At 40.3% G+C, this 25,933-nt stretch overlaps 1 protein-coding gene and 1 long non-coding RNA gene across 5 annotated transcripts in view; one reads left to right on the forward strand and one right to left on the reverse strand.

Annotated features, from left to right (window-relative positions):
• LOC111265388 (uncharacterized) overlaps positions 1-25,933 on the forward strand; it is a 66,689-nt gene that overhangs the window by 9,028 nt on the left and 31,728 nt on the right. The gene's annotated exons all lie outside the window — the stretch shown is intronic.
• LOC111265389 (uncharacterized) lies at positions 11,193-13,670 on the reverse strand. Its single transcript, XR_002683452.2, has 2 exons — positions 12,060-13,670; positions 11,193-11,604 (listed from the first exon to the last, which is right to left on the reverse strand). It is a non-coding gene; the product is annotated as an uncharacterized LOC111265389 (long non-coding RNA).

Genomic DNA, 25,933 nt, shown 5'->3' on the forward strand with positions numbered 1-25,933 from the left:
AATAATCGATTGCATTGCTTCCTCTGGAGCGCCAGCGTCTGGCCGCATGATAGCGCAAGTAAAGCATTTTAACCACCACTTAACATTAGCTGATGCTGTTATTTCATAATTTCGACTAGAGGATTGCTGCTATCCGTCATCTTTCATTAAATAACAAATTATTGTTTTTTGTTGTTTATATTACCGGGACCCCATACCATAGGCAGCGAACGAATCTTATAGCACTGTACATTGGGACGACGTCCTTAACTCCGGGTACTGGACGATATTTTAAGAGTGCATCCTTCCGGTAGAAACGGTAGCAAAGCTGTACGACAGAAAAACGTCGACCAACGAAAAGAAGAGGCTGAATAACAGTACTCCCTTGTTTTTACTAGCGAATCCTATTACGATTTGACACGTCTCCGCTGCGAAACCAACCCATTCATTCATCCATCCATCCATCCATCCATCTACTACACAATAAAACGGTAATGTCTTCAGACCCGCTCGAATGAGTCTCGCGCTTCCATCGATGATCAGGGGTCGACTACTAACCATAGCTGATAAGGTGTGGTGCCGTGTCTGAACTTTAAAAGGCCCTTCCTTTTATTACGATTGGAGTTTTGCTATTTGTCGGATTGATTTTTGTCTCGGGAAGCCGAAGCAGGGAGAAAAATGTAATACAGTTGATGTGATTACATCCCGCAGTTACATAGACACTTCTTCTTTTCGTTGCAGGCTGCAGTATTGATTATAAAAGCAACATCAATTGTACATCACTTCTATGGACTACGCATTTTTAAGTGTCATAGACGGCGCGTTGTAGGTTAATTCAACCCATCGACAATCCCTCGAACAGCGAAAAAAAAGTTACACATCTTTACCTGGGTCATCGGAGTTCGTCTCGATGCTGCAGGAAGTTACAAATCGGCTCTGCCGCATTCTGGGGAACAAAATAACAGATTCCGCATCAGCATAACTTGCTATTTGCTGAATTTTGACCAGCTGACAACGATCGCTACATACGCGGCTGGTAACCGTTGCCGATATCGACGCTATTAAATTGCGTGAATGTCATAGAATATACATGGCGCTACTCTTTTTTGGCATGCTGGTCCCATCGAAGAAGACGCCATTGGTGAATCGAGACACTCGTTAGGTTGTATTCTTGTAAACAAAGTATTATCTGTGTTCATATGTTCGTCCTAATCGAAAATGCCGACAAATCGAGAAGAATTTAAGTCAAATTGTAAAGCTGGTTGAGTTGCAGTAAATTTGCTTTTCGGCTAAGATGGGAAACAACTTCGGAAAAAAAAAACGATCGTCAACATTTTCACTAATTCTGCCTTAGGACAATGAACCAAGCGGACCTTTTTTCAATTCACATCATTAGTAACAATTATCACTATGGTTTCAATAGGTTCATTTATAGCGGTTGAGACAAGAGCTAGCAAACGTTGGAAAAGCTTTTAGCAGAGCGAGTCTCACATCCTACGCTCTGGCAAGAAACAGGTGCAACTATATTTGTATATGTCTCTTTAACATTAAGCAGCACGGTCGCTGTCCCACTTGACACCAAAGGTTATATTTTTAATGTTGTCTGCTTTTACGTTCTAATACGAGATTTGTTTATAACCTTCAACAAAATATTTTATGAATGACACAATCACGTACGATCATAAAAAGAAATGTCCTTCAGACTGTGGGGAAAATAAGACTTCACCATGCATATTATGATCTACAGACATATATATCCGTAGATCTATTTAATATTTCATTGATCGATTTTAATTTTATCATCTTTTTATGAGTTTATATATATATATATAAAGTGTGGGAAAAACAGTTGTGTTTCAAACGTTATGTAGAAGAAAAGGACGGTTCGACCACAACAAAAACGCATGTTTACGTTTAAAATTATTTGGCTGGCTAAAATTACTGTTATTCGTTATTATTTAAAATTATTATTGTTATTCGATTATGTTCGTGCATCATTGAATCCATAAAAACGACATTAAAACGCGCACGCTATAATAAACGTATCTACAAATTGTACATACACGTTTTTGGCGGATGCACACTTATTATCTTATTGACAAACACTATGATAAATTATGCTTATACAATAACTCCTGTCAAAATTTCTGTTCTTGCGGCATCGTTCGACATGCATAGGCAGTATCAATTCACTTCCGCAGTCTCAATACAACTAGCTTCTTCTACATGTTTGACGATGTTGTCCGAACATCGATAACGACTACAAAAACAAGAAACGACAAAAATAGTTTGCCAATAACAGTACTATTAACGGCGTGATGCAGTGCCAGCATTTAGGCGTCGGAGATCAATGCTCAACCTGCACCAGCGTGTTTCATACCTTACATATACGGTTAAGCCTATTCTAGTGGCAATCGAGTCTACTATTATTATCGTCCACCGCCTCTTCGTACCCGCATCACGCGTCTAACGTAAGCGTGCCTCTGTGCTGGACACTCGCAAGCATTTGATGAACGACTGATTGCACTGGCCAGTAAAGCTCAACAGGGAACTTCCCTCTTACGAGTCAGTACCCTTAGCGTTGCACGTGGCCACCAGACACGTATTTGGCGACTTCAATGGTTACAGCTAAATTTTGCACGCCAGTTCTACCCGTCGAAAAAGTAGCACGTCCATCTGAAAAATTCTTCAACTTCGACGCGTGTGTGCGCGTGTATATTCTTGCTTTTCACTTTTTAGCCAATCGGCAAATCATCGAACAAACATTTGTCATGCCCACGTTCATCTATTGTCTGCCTAAACCCAATATTCATTCTGCTCTTGGGCTCCGATCGATTTAGGTGTTCATAACCTGTAATCCAATAGAATTGTGACATTTCAGGTTTTTAATCGCCGTTAGCCATTTGTATCAAAGCGACTCATAGCGTTGTCAGTCTGTTGCGAAACTGACTGCTAATTTCTTAGCGCTAAACGCATCATGATGGTTGGCAGTGGTCGAAATGGTGGCGGTTAAGTAAGTAGCTCGTAGCCGTACTCTGATCTCTCTGTCAGTGAAATGTTAAGGTACTTATATCATTATGGGCTACTTGCGCATCGATGTAGATATCCATGAGTGAGTGTTTTGCGTTCGTCAAGCTTCGAAACGAACGGTGAACCCGTGATGCCCAAATGATGCCGACCGCATGGTACGACTGTACCCCAGCCCACTATTGTCGACCGAAAAAAGTTTTGGTCACAGACGGATGCTTTCCTATGCCATCACTAACATCAGAAATGAGACTACCTACTTGTCTAAATAGGTAACTAGCGCAACGCCTAACGATCAGGCAAGCGTGATATGGCAGACACTACACGGCAAACGTTTGGTGTCAAAAATGCCTCGTAATCCGCTCCGGGACAGATAATAGGAATGAGCGCGTGGAAAAATCATGCAGAAATTCCCATAGAAACTCTTGCTCTCTGCATTTGCCAGATGCCGATTCTACTACTCTTGTGTATATTTTACCGACGATCGATCGCTTAACGCACACACTTCAGTACTCATATATACGTTGGACGTTTTAAATATTCTATAAGTTGAAAAGATATTTATTTGTTCTTCTCTTTTCGTCCATGTTATTGCTGTCAACACGCTCCGATACGTTCGAAAGAGGCGAACCTATCGACTTCCCGCTGTATCTGCTCATTCCAAATCAAACGATTTGATTAATCGTTAGAGAAGAAACGTTTTTACCTATTTAGCGAAAATCTATACAGGTGTGCCCAGATTGTATTTTCTTTCAAGCAAGATACAATGTGACTCATAGACAATTATGTGATATTATCATTAAGCATGGACCAATATTAGTATTTGTTACTGCTGATTCTAAATATAGCTCTACAACAATGGTACTGGCATCAGCTTCGTTTCAACACACGCACGCATATCGGTTCACTTCTTATGACGCCATTAGAAACAAATCGTGTTTGTATAGCCGGTCAATTTCCATTGCTAGCAGTATATCCACACTTCATCTAATGAAGGCTATAGAATGCTGAGGCATTCTATGCTGAGCCTTTGGTAGATCGGCACAGATGCATCAAACATGACATCGCTTTCCTTGATTTGTTCAATAACAAGTTTTTCCCATTTTGTGTAACTTCTAGTAAATATCTACAGTGTGAACAACGCTATTGACCACAGCAGCCATAACTGGTGATAGGTATACATATTATGAGTGGTAAACTACGTATGAAAGCAAACGCACAATCGGCTCTTGTTCGAACCTATGGCTGATCAAATAAACTGCATTGTAGTCCAGCTGTGTGTTAGTTGCCGACAGCTTCGAACTGATAAAGTCCTGAAATATTAAAAAAAAAAAAGTAAAAAAAAGAAAAAGGAAGAGAATAAACGATTGGCTCATATCAATCACGGATGGCAATTTTAACTCCGATTCAAAGAAATACGTAAGCGCACAATAGTTTCCAACAATGATAAATGCCATTTACTGCCTTTGGTTAACTCCATATGACTGTAAGTTTCAGGAGAAGTTTCGAAGTTTGGCTAGGTTGCATAGAAATTTATCAATTAATCCAAGAATACCCAGTCATTATAGATGTTTGAACAATTTTCTCTAAGATCTTTGGTAAATAGTAATGATTTTTAGCTTATCGTTCCTCATTTCGCTGACAAAAAGCCATAGGAAGAGGATCGCGTCTACAATGCGCCTTTGCTAGTAAAGCAGAACTTAATATCTTCGCGTATTGGTCCAGTTCCATGAACGAATTCTCTGATTTACAAAAAAATAATATTTTGACTACAGTGAATCGCGCCAGTCTTTATTTCAATAATGGCAAATTCCCTGAACGAATAATTTGGCACCGGTAAATGTCGACGAAGATTGAGTGTAGTAAATGCCAACTTTGCGAGTTAATTTCCTCATTGATTCAATGTTACCGTTCAAATATGTGGGCAATGATAGGCAGTGACTATCTGTGTATTCGAAACGTATTTATTTATTGGGGCAAAAGTATGACTGATCGTTTCTTCGCTGACCGTTAGCTGCACCACGGAAACGTACCGGCAGGTTTGGTTAACTTTTTTAGCAGCATTCAACTGGATAAAGTTATTTTTTCGAAATACAGAGAATCAAGAAATTTACCGTTCTTTTCTACAGAAAATTTGCATATTCGGTGGGTTATCTTTTCCAGAATGCAACACGGAAATCCAAACGACGGTTTACGATGAGTTTCATTAATGATAGTGTCATTGCCTCGTACAAAAAAAGAACAAAACTTCTCTCACGTAGACAGTTTATCTAGAACAGGACCTGAATATGAAAATAGAGTTTATCTAGATCGATATACGTCACAGCACACAAGTGAGCACAATTAGGTAACACCGTTTCGCTAAAACTTGCAAACGAATGTGTGTGTAGTAGATGAACTTGAATATTTGAAATCCCGAGCACGAAAAGAAAAGTTGTATAGATGATCATTTTCATCATGAGCGCTGTTAGCCATGTATAGTGACTATGAGCGAGACAACACTTCGTATTCTTTCATACTGGACTGAGACTGATATTTCGCCAGTCGTTATGTAAATGATAAATCCATTAGTTTCGCGACGGACGACTCTTGTCACCAGTCCAATGACATGCAGCGAAAGAATCGGTACTTATCTGACAATTAGCGCCCGCTAAAAAACCTTGTCCCAGTAAGTTCTTACGTTCTTAGTCCACTATTTTCGGCTGCTGGCCGTGCTGGATCGCAGTCAAAATCATTGTAACATCAATATTAATATTAAGGCTCGCCAAAACGATGCCTATAGATATATATGACATAAGCACAAAAATACGCGCATAAAAGTAACGTAACAACGAAAGGTCGTCTATTGCTAACCACCGAAATACTGCGTACCAAATGTTACTTTCGAACTAGGGGCTGCTGGCATAAGACAAATTTCTGTAGTCACTCGAAAAGTGGCCTGCGCCACGAATCCATCCCAAGCTGCAGAAAGCGATAACAGATAGTATCGAAAGAAATTTGGCCTCGCATTTACCTTTTTAATGTGTAACTATTGCTGTCAAATGGTGCGTTGTTTGTCAAGTGGCAAGCGTGGTCGGTCGAGATTCCAGAGTGGAGCATACCGCATTCGAAGCTCAAACACTTGTTTAATTTTCGAAAAGGGAACGGGATGTAGTATATCCACTGCCGTGCGCGTAAGAAGGAGGTAAAAATCATTAAGCCGTCTTGTGAATTTTGCCAGTTTCAGGCACATGTTGATGGCCTAGCTCAGCAACCAGCAACTTCAGCAGCGGGCATCCTTTCAGCGAGCGTATTTAGGTAGATGTCTCGTCCGGTATCGCTATTCAACATTATTCAGACTGCATAGCCAGTATATTGTGTAAATATATATATGCTGGATACCTTTGAAAAGCACAAATACATTTTCGGCATTTCGCCCACCAGCAGAACTTCACTTTTCACTTGCCTCGTATATGATTTCATTTAGAAGTTCAGCGTTGTTGAGCACCCCGCAGCGGTCTCGAGCGGAGCACCTGATGCAGCTGGTTCCTATCCTTTAGACACAGCCTCCAATGTTGGCGCTAGCAGACTGTTTCTAGAACGTGTTGTGTCCGGCAGAGCTGGCAGGGATCAGTGCGACGTTGATCAACAATTTACGTCAATATGCTGATAAGAGAAAAAACCTGGTTTGTTTTGTCTAAATCAATTACTTACCTTTAGACAGCAAAAGTTAAAAAGCACAAACTAGGTACACAATATTGCTTTATTGTGACCAGAAAGCCGTATGCAGACGAAAAGCTACAACAACAACGTACCGTTGTCATTATGATTCGAATCCTCGCTTATTATTAGTCCTTGACGATTTCACGCCGGTAAAGAGGCCTTTTCGACGGTGCTTTGGGTTGCTAGCTTTGGTCGCTCTTTCCGAAAACACCCGACAGGTTAACCACTAGGCATTCACTTGATCCATGTAAACCATTATAGTCTGAACTGTACACAATGGCTTATAACCATATGCAAGGCCAGTCGACGCCTGATCCAAGAAAATCGTTTAGCTCTCTTCATTGAAGTAAACAAAAAAAAAAAGGCATACAGAACAGACCCGGAGCGAATGACTCGCTGATTGTTTCATATTTCGCTGTGTGATATTGAAAACTTAGGTACCTATAAACTACGAAGCATCTTGTTTTGTCGTAGTCTAGGATAGCTAATTTAGCAGTCTTCAAGTCCTTGTGACAACTTGGGGTCGTAATGGCTTTGTGTACGTCCAAGCTCGGAACAAGTTCTAAGCTTACCGCAATTTATTCGTTACTTCCGTTATAATAGCCGAAGTTAAAACGAATGATATTTATTATTACACAATTATAATTACATTCCCTAAAATCAATTGTTAGCTGAGTTTGCAGCATAGAGCTTGATTACATGGCTCTTGTTTAACGTGGACTGAATTGTCACCGATGGAACAATGCAAAATAGAAGAACGCCTCGATAAACTTTTGTCTAAGCCTTGCGTTCAGCAGATTGATACTACTCAATTTCACTTATTATCTTATGTGAAGGATATTTTGATTTGGGCCCCCGGCTGAACAGCATCCGAGTCTCGCGCCCAATTGTCGAAAGTTACAAAATACTGTTATGTGAAAAATGACAAACCATTATGGATAAGTTCTAAGTGGAAGTAACAAAATAAGCTACCCCGAAAAATTATTCTACTATAGCAAACTGGACAGACCTGTGGGCTTTTTTTTTGTCATCTACAGAACGCCTTAATTTCCCATCGCAGTAAAACAACGACGTCCGCACCATGAAATCTGTGACCTGTTACTTGCAACTGGATCATTCAACACGGTGTCTTTCAACCTGCGAAATCTATTTGTTGTCAGTTTTATGTTCGGAACTGTTTCGTCAAATGGCAATTTGGTGTTAAACAGCAAATTGCCATTTGACCAACCAGAACCACAGTGAAACGGTTACCGGTTCATGTTTGGTGGGTAAAAATCGCGTAATATAGAATAAAAGTCACCGTTTAGATTGTCGAGTTGGAAGTTGCTCAAAAAACATTCGTCTACATATAGATATTTTGCTTGTCATTCATTTCTACGTGCAAATGTCCGTAGTCGAGCGCGCAACGTGCAGGATATTTGATGATTAAAGCAAATTTCTTGTTAATCATAATCCAATATCGGTTTGTGTCCCTAGAGGAACCTACAAATCGACAAGAAATATTGGAAGATCGGTCGCGATCGTCTGACTAGGAAGATACGATGGTTCGTCTTTGACAAATACCAGCACAAGTAGGTGTATCTCGATGAATTAAACAAAATAATTCCGCGGTATTACCAAAGTATTCCTGGACAAATTGGTCGTTCATAATCATTACCGAAACATTTTTCTGAGAGGTCTAGAAGGAAAAAAGGCTGTGGCTGACAATTTGTCTTATGCTAGCCTGTAAGCAATGGTTCGCTAATCGAAAAAATTAGATGGAACAAATGCTGTATACAATGCCATGCAATATGCCTAATATATTGTAGTTGGTACCTCAAAAAATTAAAAAACCTAACGTTTTTCAGGACACTTTATTCACGTTTAGCCGAAAATTTCGAGGCATCACATCAGTGGCAAATCTGACCCAACTCGGATGTTGTGTGACAAATTCAGGAACACGTTACCACACCGAAAATATCACTTGCCGCTATCTTTTACAACAACCTGATATATCTGACTATCGTAGATACACGTCCGTCAGACGCCCATCTAGAAACGCCACTAGAAAAATTGTAAGCCGCCGAGCACGCGTCACACGTGCGAAATGGGTCAAACTAGCCAAACTCTAGTTAGTGAATTTTTTCATTCAGATCCGTATAAGCACACTTCGTTGTAGAAATGGATATACAAAAGTCGACTGCGAGAATCTGCGGTTGTACAAGCTTTTGAGTGAAGATACTGCTCGAAAACTTAATTAAGCTCGCCGGGCTTTCAAAATGATTTTCTTTTGAAAACAACATTGCTATCCTAATAAATACATTAAAGCACTGGTATCTATCCGTAGCGACAATTTGTTCTGTGACCATTACCTGCGCGTCATCCTTTGTCATCCAAAGCCTCAGAAACACTAGAGATTTGTCTACTGATACGATGGCCATGTGTTCAACGGCACAAAGAAAACTGGATCTTTGAGCACATCAACTTTTGTTGTCCTAGTATCGCCTCAGGCTCAAAACGGACTGCTCTGACGTCGCTGTAACGTCATTTAGCCACACTAGGATAAACGGGAAGCCTCGACCCTATTCGACATTTGCGTTCCCTTCATCGGCGTCATATAGATTCATAGCAGCCACACTTGGGTTACTAAGAAACGACTAAACTTAATGTTTCCTACGTTTATTTTTTTGGTCATTGTCGTTATTATTATTGCTGATGCTATGATTTTGACTGGTGTCGTTGTCCCTCTTACATGTCTTGTGTCGATTTATGTGCGAAAAGCCTTTATTCATTTTGTTCCACCAATGTTTATTACTGCCCCAGAGGCAACTTGTGTGGCATATCGTATATATGCAGTAAATAAGTCGACCAGACGGTGGAGGAAGGACCAGATGAACCGCGCGGCGTGCTAGCGCTTGAGCGAAAATAACCTTTTACATGCGTGTACCGGTAGACTTCTGTTATTCATTATATTAATAACTAATCTGTATATTCTATCAATCATAAGTGTTGATATATAGGCACACCCGTGATAGAAACTGCGTGTTGAATGAATAATAGAACTGCTTGCTCTAGTTGAGCAGGTTTTGATATACCAACCTAGTTGCTGGTAATTATTATTTGGTGGTGCTGATTTGTTTAAAAAAATCGAGATTTCTAGGGCCGCCTTACTAGAAATAGAAAATAATGGTTATGCGGTATAATTTCAATTTGATTTATACATCTTCAATCGAAACTGACCTGTGTCTGGGTCATCAACTATCGAGCAGCGAATTTTCTTATAAGGAAACCCTGTCAGCATTATTATATTATAATTATCAACATAAATTATATATCATATTTATTTATATAGTCATTCAACACATATGGATAGAAAAATAATAAAATTTGGATTTGAAACTATTTCTGTTCTACTTGATCCGTAGCGCACAATGCTTCTATAGAGATAAAGCTAGCCGGCCGCTTCAGGAAGATATCATGGTAGTTATACACTATAATATTACTTTTGCTAACAAAGTTTTTACTCATTATCTGATAGCATACTGACTGGATAGTCAGACACAGCATGAGTCTTCGTCATCATCGATCAAAGAGGCTGAAACGTTGCTCCGGCATTTGAAAAAGCATAGTCAATAATAATTTTAACCAACATAAGCCTACAGCTTCTAATCTGCGTGTCAAGTGGACACTCAACAAAAGGAGAAATTAATTTATAAAAATTTTTAGTTTATTAAGGAACCCTCTATGGCAAATAAAATATGCTTCACGGCTACATTTAGCTGGATTCGATTATTTAGAATTTTCGTCGTGAGATTCGTCTGGGAACCAGCCGTCTAGGGTGTGAAAAAACAAACTTATTCCAACCCGTTTTCAAACCCAAGTTGTACAAAGTTGCACTTTTTCTAACCGTACATTTTTGTCAATGAAAAAGTTCGCCTAATACCACTTAATTTTTTACTACCGTACAGTTATCGTACGTTCGCGTTTGAAACGCAACTCGCCAATAGGCACCGAAAATCCTATTTTGTATCAAAAAAACCACTACCACTAGGTCTCTACTGTAAAAGGACTTCGAAATTAAGGAAAATTGAAGTTAATAATTAACTAGCTGCCAACTCATATTGTGTTAAGCTTTCTAAATTCAATAATCGTAATTTACATGAATTGATTCTATTATAATTAATAATTTAATTAGAGCATAGACCAATACGAGCCTAAGTAATTAGCTCGTTTACGGTATTGACCTCTGGCCTAAATACAATGTCCACTTAGATTTGGTACAGGTCGTAGTTAACAAAAGCAGTGAATTTTAACAAAGCACAATGAAGACTAGTTCTATATATTCTATTGGACAACGTTTGCCATTATGTCAATATGATTGAACTTAACCTCAAATCAAAATCAACGTAAAACATGAGCATACATATCTTAGTTAGTAGCCTCCTACCACAAAAGTGCCAGGTAGAGAAAGCCTAATAACAGCAATGACAATAACGCAGAAATATTTCATTATTATTTTACTGAATTTATTTGTGTACTTTCTGTATATTTTCGATTACTAGCTTTTAGAGTGAATGGGTTTGACGAGTATAAATAGGGCATAATTACTACAGAAATCGGTAGAGTACGAACAACGCTAATGACGCACGGGCCAGCAACGGTTATACGAAGACCGTTGACTGTTACACAGAGTGAACACTTGCCGCCATAAGAGATGAGGTGACATCTTGTTAATGAAGTCGTCACAATTATGCGTTCTTACATGAAGGTTTAGGGTAGTAGCGTTATGTGATGATCGCGGCACAGCCATTCACAGTACGATCAAGTTAATGACGCTTCCGTCATCGTGATTGCAAATCCTAAAGCCGACAGCAAAATCAGCAGTCGATGAATCCCAAACCGGAAAAAATTGTGCCCCTGAAAATTATATATACATGTATAAAATTTTTTATGCGCATTACACGCACATCGTTTACAGCCTCGCAGCTATCCTCTAACACAGGAGAGGAAAAAATCTATCGATCGAAAAGTATTGAGCGCAGAAAGGGGCTAAAAACTTTCATAGGTAAGTTTTGAAAACAATACGATTTGAAGCCATACGCATTTTTGACTGCTCATCCTTGAAAATCTGGGTAATGGAAAAATGGTTGCCAATCGCCGACGGTTAACAAAAAACATAATCTACGATACCTGCTAGAGCTAAATATTTCCTACAATAATAAATGTCTTTTTCCAAAGCCCGTTACATAATGGTCGCCGTTAACTTCCGGCTGTAACGACAGTCTTGCATGAGCTTGCATGAGTACTTGTCTTTCTTCATCAAATATTTACTTCAATAGATTTCTGAAATTTGCTAGCTCCGGGTTACTTACTTAGCACTAATTTTCACGAAAGCTGTTGAAATTTTCTTCATTAAGCAATTTATCGTGCAGCAGTTCGATTGCTATGCTTTTTCTTGTTAATGGATCCGATGAATATGGACACTACGGTTTGTCCTGGAATTGACACCCCCGTTCAGCGGTTACTCGTCTAACAGCCCCATAGCGGTTACAGATTGCTTGACTTCGGTCGAATGCTTTGATAAACTTCCAGGAGCTCTCCTACAAGATTACACAATAGGCCAAGAGGGAATATAGCCGTAATAGTATTAGTGATGATAGTTCAAGACTTTGGTAGAAGACGATTCAGCTATGGGGTGAGAACTGGTCGGGTCGAACAAACTGACGCTCCGACTGCCAACGAATCTGTACCAAGCCAAGTACTTCTGTGTTGAGTGACCACCGACTAGCACTTGAGTAGCTTCAAATGGCGGCGGCGCCAACTTTCAAAAATATAGTAAATCAATTATTTCATAGATCAAAAAAATTTAGACAGTTCAATTCATTAACAGCTCGACAACAGCGACACACTGTGTGTGATACTTGCCTCTGTCCAAATTTTACCATAGAAATTTAGTCAACCAGCGTGGCTCAGTACCTAATAGGCGCCCCACATAGCACTACGATTTGCTGGTGGTAGAAGTCGACAAAACACGAAATCGCCACATACATATTTAACCAATTGCTGGGCATTGCATGTGTGTAGTCATAATCGAAGCAAATATTTTTTCATATAATTATAAAAAGCAATAATTTAGAAGATACCGGGTATGTTACTATGATAATTTTCAAAATGAACTCGTAAAGCAGGGCTCTGGTTGGGCACAAAGAAGCTACGTTATTATTACTTATTGAATAGCATTATTTGTCAAATTGGGCCACTGATCTAAGGATAAATATCTTGTACTGTTGAAAGAACTGCTGTCTCATAACGGTCCCTTGTTACATTTGTTGACAACACATTAGACCACAATTTCAGCGTCCATTGCGGACTGTCGAACAGAATATTTCCGATACGCCACCTCCAAGCAAGCCTCCGCAGAAAATTTATTTTTGGCAAGACAAATCAACGGTAAGATAAATAGATGGTGACTGTTTGGACCAGTTGGATAACAAACGGCAGTAACTCTTGAAAAGTGGTTTGAGCTGTGGCCTTTTCTCTTCGTTGAACGTCGTTGCGCTTCCTTTAATGGCATCACCCAGAGCCACTTTCAATTTCAGATAAACGATTTCTCTATAAACAAATCTATGATAATCAGATATGCGCAAACAAGGCTGGCGTCCTATTGGGATACTGAATGTTGCCTATTCGTAAATCAATCGGCTGAATATGTCGATAATACACACAACTTTCAGTGAATACATTAATTGACGAATATATAAATACTTTGTGTGCATCAAATTAGCAAGCCTTTCCATTCTGAAAAGCCCAAACACGGAAGTGCAGCGTTTATACATTTATGTAAGTGGCGTCTTACAACCTCATCAACAAATGCCGAATGCTGTACGGAATCAACACGATAAACTTCACTCAATGGTGCTCGTGATAACTGAATGAAGATTTGCGCTTTGGTTATAAATTCCGGTGAGGGGGCCAACGTTTAAAAAGTATTATACTGCCCAACTGAATATCACAACACGCTGGAGCACTTCCACTGCGGAATTACCGAGTAAAACTTTTTTTTGTAAATATATATATAATATTCGGTTATGTCCCGTGAGCTAGTAGCATCGGAATTTTACTTGATTTAAAGTGAGAGCGATTCTGCGCTCAGAAGACTTCAATCAACGATATATTCATTACCGTTAATTAACAATGATCTTCATTCATCTTTCGCGTACTTTTTAAATGCTATTTTCCTATAAGTTAATACCTTTATTCGGGATAAACCAGTTCCTTACGCCTTCTAAATATGCAAAGTTCTTTCCATTGGGAGAGTCCCGCAAGTATCGTAAAGGATGATAATCAATAGGGGCAAGGTCGGAACTACAAGTTGGGTAAAACAAAAGGTCCCAATTGAAATTTGACGATTTTTGGCAAGTCACTAAAAGTGTATCTAGCCGGACATTGTCATGATGAAACTGGTTGCCCTCCTATAGGACATAATCAGACGCTTTTTTTTGAATATAGTACCTTAAACGATGGAGCTGTTCATAATATTTACCTGAGGAAACGGTTTGGGTTGTTTGAGAGAAGCTAATAGAAAAACAGTCCCCTACAATTCTATCAAATGGCACCATAAAGTTACCATTTTTTTTAGTGGGGTCCGGCTTTAGCGCTTGCTTGAAGAGCTCTACCACGCTTTGACAATGATCTGCCCTGAATGGCGTAAATTAAACATCTTTCGTCAAGCGTCTTTGCAAGAAAAAGCTTGCCTCAGTTCAATTTCAGTCGATGTTTGGCCGTGGACACGCTGTTCATTAGATGAAGATGGGTCAGATCATGAGAGCTACAGTTGTTTGCCTGGGCAACCTGGTCGTTGTTCGCTGGATGTCTTCGAACGACTGACTTGAATATTTTTTGGCCTTCTTCGATTTGGCGACGGCTTTTTATTTTGTATAATAAGAATTTTAGCGTGTTCATTGTCAGAGGATCGGCCTGTATGCGTCTTGTCCTCGATGTCACCACTTCGAAAACAAACGAACTACCTCCTGATCGTGTAATCCGTTATGTACTTGACCAGTTTCCTTACATGCTTGATTCACGCTCAGTCTTCTGCAAAAAAAAAATTCAACGTCGGCTCCAGGTACACATTTGAAATCTTTGTCAAATTTGATTGAAGTATGAGGATAAGTCAAACATATAGCCAAAAAAAAAAGGAAAACAACCCTACAAATATAACAACAATCGCTACTCAGCCCCCATCCAATTGGGTTTGTGATGCGAAACTTTAAATTGATCTGGAATCCGCTGCAACAGCCACGTACTACCACCCTAGCATACACAGTTTACATATCATATATAACTAGATAGTTTTACTAACTTTTTGTGCAAAGGTAAGATACCTTGATAAAAGCAATCCTATTTCAAGCCACACAACGTACATACACTTATGCTGTTACAAGCAAACACACAGCTTCACACAGATACTTAATTTGGACACTGTGTCCGCGTGATAAATAAATTGAGGATCAGTTATATAAAGCAAATAAAGAACAATTACGAGCGCAAAATCCAGTCAGAAGCTAAATGAGACCCACTTAGAGATCTTCTTCGAGCCCCGTTCATTGCTTAGAAAGACCGCAGCGACCATCATGATTAAATATGATTCGTGTTTATATGTGTCTATTTTTGAATGCGCAAATTCAGCTGCTAGGGGAAGCGGGCATTTTTTTGCCTGTTTTTCATTGTTATCTTCTTATATCATCGTTCTCTTCACAAGATCAGAGAAGAACAGATTGTGCCGGTATTGCATTTTTTCAAATTTGCTCAGTTCTCTCGTGTTGTCCCTCTCGTCGATATTCTAGCCGTCCATCCGCTATGGCCAGCCATACTGCAGTTCTACAAGAACGCTATGGACAGGAGATAAAATTATCTCGTCACAAATCAACATGAATCGCTGACATTTGTACAACACCGACATGTTGTGCCTCGTGATTTGCAGCCAACATATTTAACTACACAGACATGGCGGCGACGCTACGTTCGTAGACGAACCAATGACTCCGCGCATGCATAGGCGCTCCCCGAAGTTGGGTCGCTCACTAGTAACCGGCAACAATTATAATACTATATAATCATTATAAAATACGACTTACTAACAATTACACGAAACGCTGAAACATAGCGTTAATATCATTCGACTACTTGACTCAGGTATGTACAGCCCTACACTTGGCGGACCGCATGAATCTGTGCAAATATGTCGTTTGTTTATTGAGGTTGTGACCGAGTCTTCGTTGGCCAACCAGCTAAGTAAGGCATGATCCCAGTTGCTGGGTAAATATATTACACGATATTCAAACGCACGACGCACATGCAAAGGCATGTACATAATAATCGCTTACGTATTAAGCAATGTCCTGAGATTTTGTTCTGTCTCTTTCTCTACAAGCCACTGTGTAAATTTCTTTTATTAGCACAAATGATAACGTACAGCCAACAACAACAGACTTTAAAAGTAAACCAACATACGATGCTAATAATGACAATTTAGTGCTAGTTAAAGTTATCTGAAGCCGGTGACGGGTGGCGCGCAAACTTTTGTTTATAGTTCGTTAGGTCATCTCGTTCAATGCGTCTGGTGTTTCCTAGAAGACAGACGGCCATAATGCTACTAGCGACAGTAACAAAATGCACCTATAGCAATAATTGTAAACGATCAGCCATCAAGGTCTCGCTTCTATTTAAATTTAACTTGTATAGCTCATCAGAAGAAGATAGGGAAGTGACGCTGAATGATGACGAAGGTAATTTTTTAAATTTTCTCTTTTGCAATTCATTATACAATTGCTGTGCAATAAAATGATTATTTCCGTGTTAAAGCTAAGGTGAATCTCACTGTGACAGACTGAAAGCTCAGATAGGGAACCCAGCTGTGAATCCTCAATACCGGCCACATATTCAGTCGTGTTCACTTGTGACAATAACACATATAAAGTACTGCGGCTCGTGGTGCCTATCTATGAAGGTGCTAAAAAAGCCAAAAATTCTGGGATAGTGACGCAACACTAATTTAGAGTCCATACACAAATGAACGCCGGTAACAATGCACCAGTTGACTGCTGATACCAGCCGGCCTTTTCCTGTTAGCAAAAATTGTTTGCCTTTTAGAACTCTAGACAGGGATTTCTATTGCTTCTATTCACCTATTGCTTCTGTAATAGAGGTAAAGCTTTCGACAAAATCGATGCGTCACCGAAATGTATCCAGCGGAACTTGTCTCACTTCATTTTCTACCTCATAGGCATATTGACACGTGCGTACGGTGCGAGTCGTCATCAATAGGCTAGCTCAAGAAGCTTCCACTAGTAATTTTAGTTTTTTCAAATCTCGCAAGCTAATTATCAAACGCGTGTTTAGTGTAGGGATTCAGACTACGTGTCACTACGAATCACATTACCTCCTTCAAAATCTGTCACATGTTTGCCAGAGTGGGCCAACTCTACCCGTTCGTTGACTTATTTCGAATACTTGGAATAGGACGGGTTCAGCTGTTCTATGCTAATCCAGACAGCATCTGGATAGCTTTGTGTATTCACCTTTACCTGCATCATTCCTCCACACAACAATAGCGACCGATGTTATCCTTTTCAGTTGATAAATAAGCGCTATATTTCTCTTAACAGCGCTGCAAATCTAAGTAGGCAAACAATGCAATCCACAAGGGCCAGCTATCGCTAACCCCCACCACTGGGGGATAGGACCTTTTATCTCTCTTCGTTATACGATAATGTTACACAATTTATATGATTGATACATGCTTTGCATGATAGTGCTTTGAGACACGATAACCTAAGTAGCTATGCACTACCTGCAAAGTTCCGACTTACAAACGGTTCCCAAATGTCAACCGATCATAGATAGCGTCGCCAGATATACTTCAGCTTCACGTGCAGTCGTACGCTTTAAACAGTGCGGCTATATACCTCGCGTTCACTTCGAGTCGATTTTAGGCTACACAACCAAACGATAGGGCTAGGCGCTGTGCGTTCTTTTCTGAAGCTGAAGTAGTGCTCATAGCAGGACATTTCGTTAAAGGTTTGTGACGGTTTCGCTCGACTAGCTCGATTGAACCTAGCGTTACGCTGGCTCAGCCCAGCTTCGCTTGCGTGGTTTACTCAAGCTGATCCCGATCCTCTATGTCGTAGTTCAACGAAGTCTGTTGTAGCCAACGGTAGTCGATTGGCCAATCAGTCATCGACAGTCGGTAGTCGACTAGTGGACCACGCCGCTGCGACGATTTTTTCTTTTGTCTTCAACATCAGCAACAGGGCTAATAGTGCTAGCAACAAAACTTTGGATACCTTCTGAAGGACAAAAATGCGTTGTTGTCAGCGTCAACGCGTAATAGTAGTAGTGTCGTTCGCGCAGCTGTGGCCCTAACCGAGTCTTTGTGATTGCTACTGCTTTTAAGGCTAATCACTGGTAGGCGGTCGAGCTAGAATAGGGTAGACTGAATGGGCACAAAAAGCCGAAGTGTTCTTTTTAGGCAAACCCACCGAAATGGGAAAAGCTGCTAAATATAATGGGATATCAGAGTGCGAATTTGCACACAGCGGGCGCACTTATTTTCACCAGTGTTATCAGCGGGGGCTGCGTTGACTGGAAGGCTACCATATGAAGTGGCGGTCGCTTTAGAGCAAAACGTCATCAATTAAATAAGACGCCTAAGCAATCAGACCCCGATAAATGGAGTAGCAGCCGGTAATATCACAATGACAATACAAGTGGATGACAAACCAGGGAAAACATCAAAAACAACGCTAATCTTTTTTGTCCGATTGGAATCTGAACGCATTTTGTCGACTGATGGGTTTGACCGCTATTCCTTTAGAGTAATGCCTATTGAAAGAGACCCAGCAGTATGTCAGACCTTAGACTATAAATAGACGATGTTTTTATCGGTATTTGTCTGCATATAGTAACGTTAGTTAGCCGCTATTTAGTAAATTGGTAATAAGCCAGAATGTTTTGACCGTACGCGGGTCATAAGGGACCAAGGCTATTTTGTGACAACAAGCAATATCACGTGAGGTCACCGGCTCATGCTCAAATGCTTTTGTTTAAGACGATATTTGAATTGGGGTCAGTGTCTGCTGATACGCAAGTTTAGGTGTAAAGGTAGACACAACGTTTACGTAATTATAAGTTACAAGTAGGAAATTGGTTTCTTTTTGTGCTGCACTGCTATCTGACGCAATAACTAGGATGATGATCTCGTTGTTTCAGGTGAGTCTCGGTATCCTAAATTGTCCTTTCAGAAGCTGCAAGTTCAGGTAATCGGATGTACATTTGTGCACGTATAACATAGTAAAAATGATCTATACAGCCCGTGACTACAGAGTGGGTAAAGTTCTTACAAGCACGAGGTCCCTATATAGAATGAAGGCGGACTTACCTGAATTAGCGATATATATAAGATAAAGCGAATATTTAAATTACTGTTAGCTCACTGTAATAAAATGTATGCACACAATATAGATACAAAAAAGTACATTACGTTTAGAAATTACGTTCTGCGCCAAAAAGCAGGTAAAAACTCTAATTTTCGCAGCAAACCGCAATACAGCCGAACGGTTATATTCCATTGCAAAGTGTTCTGTACATGATCTGACGAGAACATATGTACGCAGCTCACTTTATCTACCCGGCTCATGTAACTAATGTATCTAATGTCTCTGAGTGTCTATTTCATATCTATGTATATATATGTATATATATATATATATATCGGATGAAAATATTAGTACTGTCATATATCGCATCTTACAGGATGCAAGGTCTATTAGGGAGAGCCAACCAGTCAGCCAACCAAGTATAACTATCCTTAACCGCGACAGCAAGCGCCATAATCTTAGCAGCTCGTGGTATTTCCACCTCTATCAGTAAAGAAGTGTTGATAACAGAACATGAGGTTCCGCCGCAAAGTTGGCCTTGCCACCTGGCTGCATCACCTGATGCGGTAGGTACATGGCCGGACGGCCCGCATATGCAGCCCTGCTAAGCACGGATAAAGTCATCATGATTTTGTCTTCTGCTCCAGGTCCCCTCCAGCCGTTGCTGCTAAGGTGTATGATGATACATGCTAGTGTGCACCCAGCAAGCAACGTACGCTTGTCTCGCTTCAAGCAGACAGAGCGATCTGTGCGGTGTATATGGTCATATGTCGTGCACGGTGGATATTTATGGCCTATGAGCGCCGTATAAGTGTAAACTAAGATGTGTATATATAATGTGAATCTGATATCAGGACCGAGCAAGACTAATACGACGAGTCAGATGGTTTAATGCGATCCCGCGCAGGGTCATTCGATCAGTGTGAAAGTTTCATTCTTAACGCTCCGAAGTAAAATGCTGCCTGAAACTGCAGCGTCATTTGCTTGAGGTCACCGTGAATGGGTGACAAGTAGTTTCCGCATAGCGCCTAGAAATATCCCAAATGGCAAAAACGTCGTTAGCCGAGCAGCGGAAGAAAATTTCTAGTTGAATTGTATTCTGAGCTGGCTTCACCGCCGACTTCAATAGCGTTAGCAGCACGACGCTTTCGTTAATGCTAGTTCTTTCGAACACCAGTATTTATAGAGAAACGCCAGTGAAGTACAGTTTGTATATGTATACATATACATTCATAGACAATTAGCGTACCTTAAATATAGCACGAGTCGATAAATCGAGCGTGCAGATTCTATTGTCAAAGGAAAAGTGTTTAGTCGTTGACTGGCTGATAATTTACGTGCTCATTTGGCAAAGTTTCAGCTAGCGAGATGAATTTCCGCTCATTAATAGCTATATACATGGGCACACTCATCAATGGACCGTTATCAAACCATGCTGCAGTCGTATATATATATATATACACATGTAAGTAACGGAAAGCGAAGCTTTTCAATTGTTTACTATACAATATTATATTGGGTATTAGAAGTGGCCTAATACACATCCGTATGGCAATACCGCGCCGTGATTTACTTTACCATTTTAGGAACAGATTGTATGCCGTAATACTATAATAAGTTAAAAAGTTCTAGGTAAAGAAAAAAAGAGTCACACACTATAATAAGTTCAAGAAGAGGTCAAAGCCAATTTGCTTATTTATCTATTCTAATTATTCTGCTTATTCGTGACTTATCCATATGTACACTGTGTACGTGCGACAACTGCCATGGGACCAAAGACTTCCCCTGTTGTCCACGAAACCAACAAAGAGCACGTTTTAGCTCAGCGATTAACTAATTACAATATTTTGCTGCGACAACATATAACATGTAGCAACCAGCGTCGCTAATATTGAGCCTTCGGAGAGATCCTGAAACGATAAAGGCCGGATGGTTAATAGGTTCACACGTAAGAGCACGTCAAGTTCCTGCGTCATCTTTCCCCATTGACCGAATACTGTTCCGTTCGTAAAAAGAGGAGCGTAAAATTAACGCACGTAAACAGCCCATTGGCTCTGCAACGTACCACCTTGCTGTTACTGTATTTGTTATTACGCTTACCGTTATCGCTATTCTGTCTATATTAAATTGATATTGTCAGTAACAGAAATAACCGAAACGGCGTGGAAACCCTACGAAAAAGACACGCCTTACCTAGGCATACAGATATGTTAAAAACTAGTTAGGTTTAGGTCCGCACCCAGTTATGTTGTCAAAAAGACGGACAAGGTCCGTTGACGAAAATGGCGCGGGATCTTAATTTACATATAGCCAATAGCCAACAATCGTGATAAAATTGACAAATACATATAATCGATCATCATGGGAATTATTCATTTTTGAAAAGAAGCTGTTAGTAGACATTTGTTTTAAAGACGATTCTAGGTAAATTTGCTTATACTGATAAATATCATATGTGGTAGTAAGAACGCAAAAGTTCCAAGGTAAACTCTATTGATTTCCGTTCTATAGGGCACAAATCTATTGGGTGTTTTTCTGAAAGGCGACAACGGAATAGGTGCGGGTTGCGCCCCCTCATTACGACAAAACGGTTTGAACGTTATCGTGGCGTAAATACGTCCAATACGATTTTCAATAATAACTTTAATTAAAATAATATTAGGAGTTAGCGACTAAAAATTGTCAGAATAGCGTTTTACACAAAGAACAACAAAAAAAAGATCGAAGCCTTTCGGTGCGATAGTCACCCTCTGACATTCTCAGCGAATTATTTTACTGAAGTAAATGGATTCTGCTCGAATAGTTTTTCCCATAAAATGATCTACTCTTCGTCTTTATAGCCTTTCTCATTATGTGCTGAACTAAGCGATTAGAAAAAGGCGCCAAAACATGGCTTCTGTTTTTTGCAGATGAGTTGTCGAAGGCATACACGAACCGTTCAGATCATCTGGTCTTAATAACAGAACGATGATCACAAGGGCCATTCTTGTTCTAGCTACGGTCGGTGTCACTGTGATTGTTTTCTAGCGTCGATTTTTATCAGTCGACAACAGAATGGAGCGGTTTCTAAGACAACCTGTGCCCAAACTATGGCAACGTGCGATGTCATCAACTCCTATCTACAGGCTATACTAAAGCGTGCTACACTATGTCGGCTATTTAGTACTAGCCAGTTGATCCTTTTTCTTACTGGACATCGTGTATGATGCTTTTAAACTATCCGAACGGTTACAATGATAGATGAAGGCCACAGCTGCAAACTTTTGCTACATACACCCCCCATCATCCCCGATTCAATGCCGTGATCTACACTATCACCCATCGTAAGCCTCTCTGCTCATAGCAATGCAAACATGCCCAGACACCTACGTTTTTCAAGCTCTCGTCGATTTCCATTCAGTTTAACCGTAATACTGATGTTGAAGCAATACTAGTCTGTAATAATTGTTGGTAGTAGCAGCATCACCTATCCCCGATGCTAAAAATGGCCAGCAACGCTTCACGAAAGAACAATCGTAAGGACACTCCACCACACACGTTCTTTTACATTTGGCTGTTACGTTTCATTCATAGTAATAGGTGTCGATTCTTTAGTGGCGTAGTCGCCGCCCACGACTCATCATTTAGTAACCAACGCAGGGATTCCAGTGGTTAGCCAACGACTTGACATGGCTCTGTTCACCCCTGTATTTCACTGTACCCTGTACTTCACCGCTTCATATGTAACCCGAATCGAAAAGCTCTTCTCTGACTACTGAACAATTCAGCTTGATGAGTTCATCCGTAGTTCCTCGTGCCCCAGGCGGTAAATAGGCTCTTGGCAAGATGACGATTCCGTTGTTGGTCATCTGTTCCACGCAATCGTCTGTATTGACATGAGCTTCTCGTTGAACCTTTATTATCTCTATTTCGTTTTTCTAGCGACATCTTACGTTTAAAGGGCGCTCGGTTATCAGAAGGTAGATGTGCGCCATTTACGTGACATGACGATAATCACGCAGCGAGTCAAGTCGTGATGTTAGCGTCGCTACGCGTGATAAGGTAGGCGTCACGTATAACCCTGTCACTCTCGTACAGTTATGACGTTTGGTCGTAGGCTTCCCTGAGTGACTGCTGTCTCAACTATGCACCTGCTTCGAGATACATCAGCACGAAAGGATGAAAAAAGGGCTGAAAATCAGGCAGTTCTAATAAGAAGTCAATATGACGACCAGCAGCAGCCGTAGCAGTGTAGCTGTGCAGCTCAAAGGGGGTGAACTTTGTTAACTGGAAGAACTATTGACGTTTTATTTATGTCATAAAATCATAGCCGGTAGTGGTGCCAACGGTCAGTATGTTGTTTACGTGTCAGCTCACGTGCCGCTCACGTTTATCCATCGATAGTAAATACGTGACTAAGCAATGGCACTGTTTAATGGTCAATTGTGGCTCACTTGAATCGAAATCATCCACAGTTCATAATGTTACCTTGACAACGACAGAACTATCAACGAACAGAGAAACTAAATCACGACTTTTGTTCGCAGTTGACAATCATCGTTGCGGCTCTGCTATAAACCCCAGGTTATGCTCGATTTGCGCATCTCTTCGTCAGTTTGGAAACCATTTCAGCAGCTGGCATAGTAGTCAAGAGGGTAACAGCTCGGTGTGTCCTAATGACCACTGCTAACTTTACGGCCACCGTGTCGGCGACTGGAGAAGGTCTTCAACGTCCAGCACTGATGCGCAGTAGTGTGCCGTCGAGCGTTTGGTGTTGCTCGCTTCCTTGATTTCGCGCATACGTCGTCTATGACAGAACAGTGCAAAGAAGATATCTGTGACCGATAACGCATTTCAGCGGCTAGTAAGGCGACGTTTGGTAGGGTCTGTTCCGATTAGTTAATATTGATGAATGTCCGCACGCGGTGGTAATGATTGCAGGAATCTCGAAAGTTTTAGTGGCATGTGTAATCGAAAGGAGAGACAGAAGATAGACGAGCATGACACATCACAAATCCCACCTTTGCCCCGCTAATATACGAAGAGGGAGGAGGTAGCAGAAATCTCTGAGAACAAAATGAAGAATTACAATGTAGTGGTGGCCTGAACGAGTTCGCCCAAATACTAGCATGTCGTATCATGGCCTGTAGATCTATCTATGATTAGATGTCCGGGTTCCATGCGTCGAAGTTTGCAGCTGTTTAAAGGTTGTAACTACGTAAACGTGAGCGTTGTATACGCTTAAGCACACAACGCTGATGCCTAGATCCATATAGTACATTTGCTCGACTATGTCCAACTGCGACCAGTTCACAGCGTGTGTCCTACTCGAGTAGAGCATCGGTATACCCCGTAAGCCTAGGCAGATGATGGAATCTGTTTCGTATTTTGTTTTTCAATATCTGTAGCTAAACTTATTGTTGTTTGTATATATATATATATATATATATATATATATATATACATATATTTTCTATCTTCCGATTAACGCTGTTAGTTTTTGCCGCTGTGTCTCTAATACCAAGACTGGAGGAGGGACTAGTGTTTAATACGTAGTAAAGCCATTAGCGAAAATCGGTAGACTTCCATTTGAAACTCCGTTCAAATTTACTACTGTGTTGCATCTATTTGTACCGCTGCATAAAGATAGACAAAAAGATACAATTAAGCAGCATTCGCCGTCATCCGAACCTCTATAAGAATTATAATTTGTATTCTTATCGATTTTACATGTAATCCAAAATTCAGGTCGCAAGATTTAGTTCCTTACGTTTGTGCGCGTGTATCTACTAAAAAAAACTAGACGATGTTGTCACCCCCCTAATACGTGCTATTATATTTACGTAAAATATCACTGTCTGGCAGCATATCCTGCAAGCTAACAAATTATCCTAATAACACGCACAGCACGTGCCGAACCGCTCGACAATTGCTTGGTACTTAAGTCGATAACAGGTAATATATATATAATTTATATATTTTATAAATATAGTATGCATCATAGTCTATATTGACGCGTCACCCTCCAGCCTCGCAAAATTCGAATCGGGGCACCGTTCTCAAACAGAGCACAAATAAATGCTAGATTGCTTACCGTTCATATGTAAAATGCACACATACGGATGTGTCGGTGAACCGAGTAATTGCGTCACGCAGCACCAGTTGTGTTCTTTGAAAACAGAAAATTTAACGTTTTTTCAACGGATTACGGATAGATTACGATGGACCGTTGCCAATTGATTGTAACGAGCGGCCTGCGCAAGCGGTCCGAAACCGATGCAGCAGTACGTCGAAATGATGGTTTATCCACTTTTACTATATTCGCATATTGATCCAAGGAACAGATCATTGTATTTTTGTGGATTTTGCAAAGAACCTGTCGCAAACAAACGAAATGCAAGGCGAGCATCTTTTGAACGCTTTAAAAAAGAGACAGAAAATTAAGGACGACCATTAGCAGACAAGCAGTGATCTACGATTCGTAATAGTGTATCTCATTGTTTTCTTCAATCTTCAAAATGTTGGTATATTGGATCAGTCTGATTAAACTGGTGTGGGGGCCATTCAATAACAATTAGTTCTGTCACGGTTACTATATATGACATTATACAAGGACATATGTCGATTAAGACGCATTTATAGATAACAGAAACAAACCAGTAAAGCAAATAGAATTGGGTACGCTTTACTCAGCCTTTTTCGTTGTTAGTTGTCACACAGTCGAGAATGTACATGTACAGCTCATCCGTTTTGTTAAGATAAATATTGTGTGCTGAGTGCAGATAACTGCCCGGCTCATTATGTGGACTACTGCAGTTACCCAAAGGTCT

The sequence above is a fragment of the Varroa jacobsoni genome, unplaced genomic scaffold, assembly GCF_002532875.2.
Source record: "Varroa jacobsoni isolate VJ856 unplaced genomic scaffold, vjacob_1.0 scaffold_967, whole genome shotgun sequence".
In the NCBI taxonomy this organism is placed as follows: domain Eukaryota; kingdom Metazoa; phylum Arthropoda; class Arachnida; order Mesostigmata; family Varroidae; genus Varroa; species Varroa jacobsoni.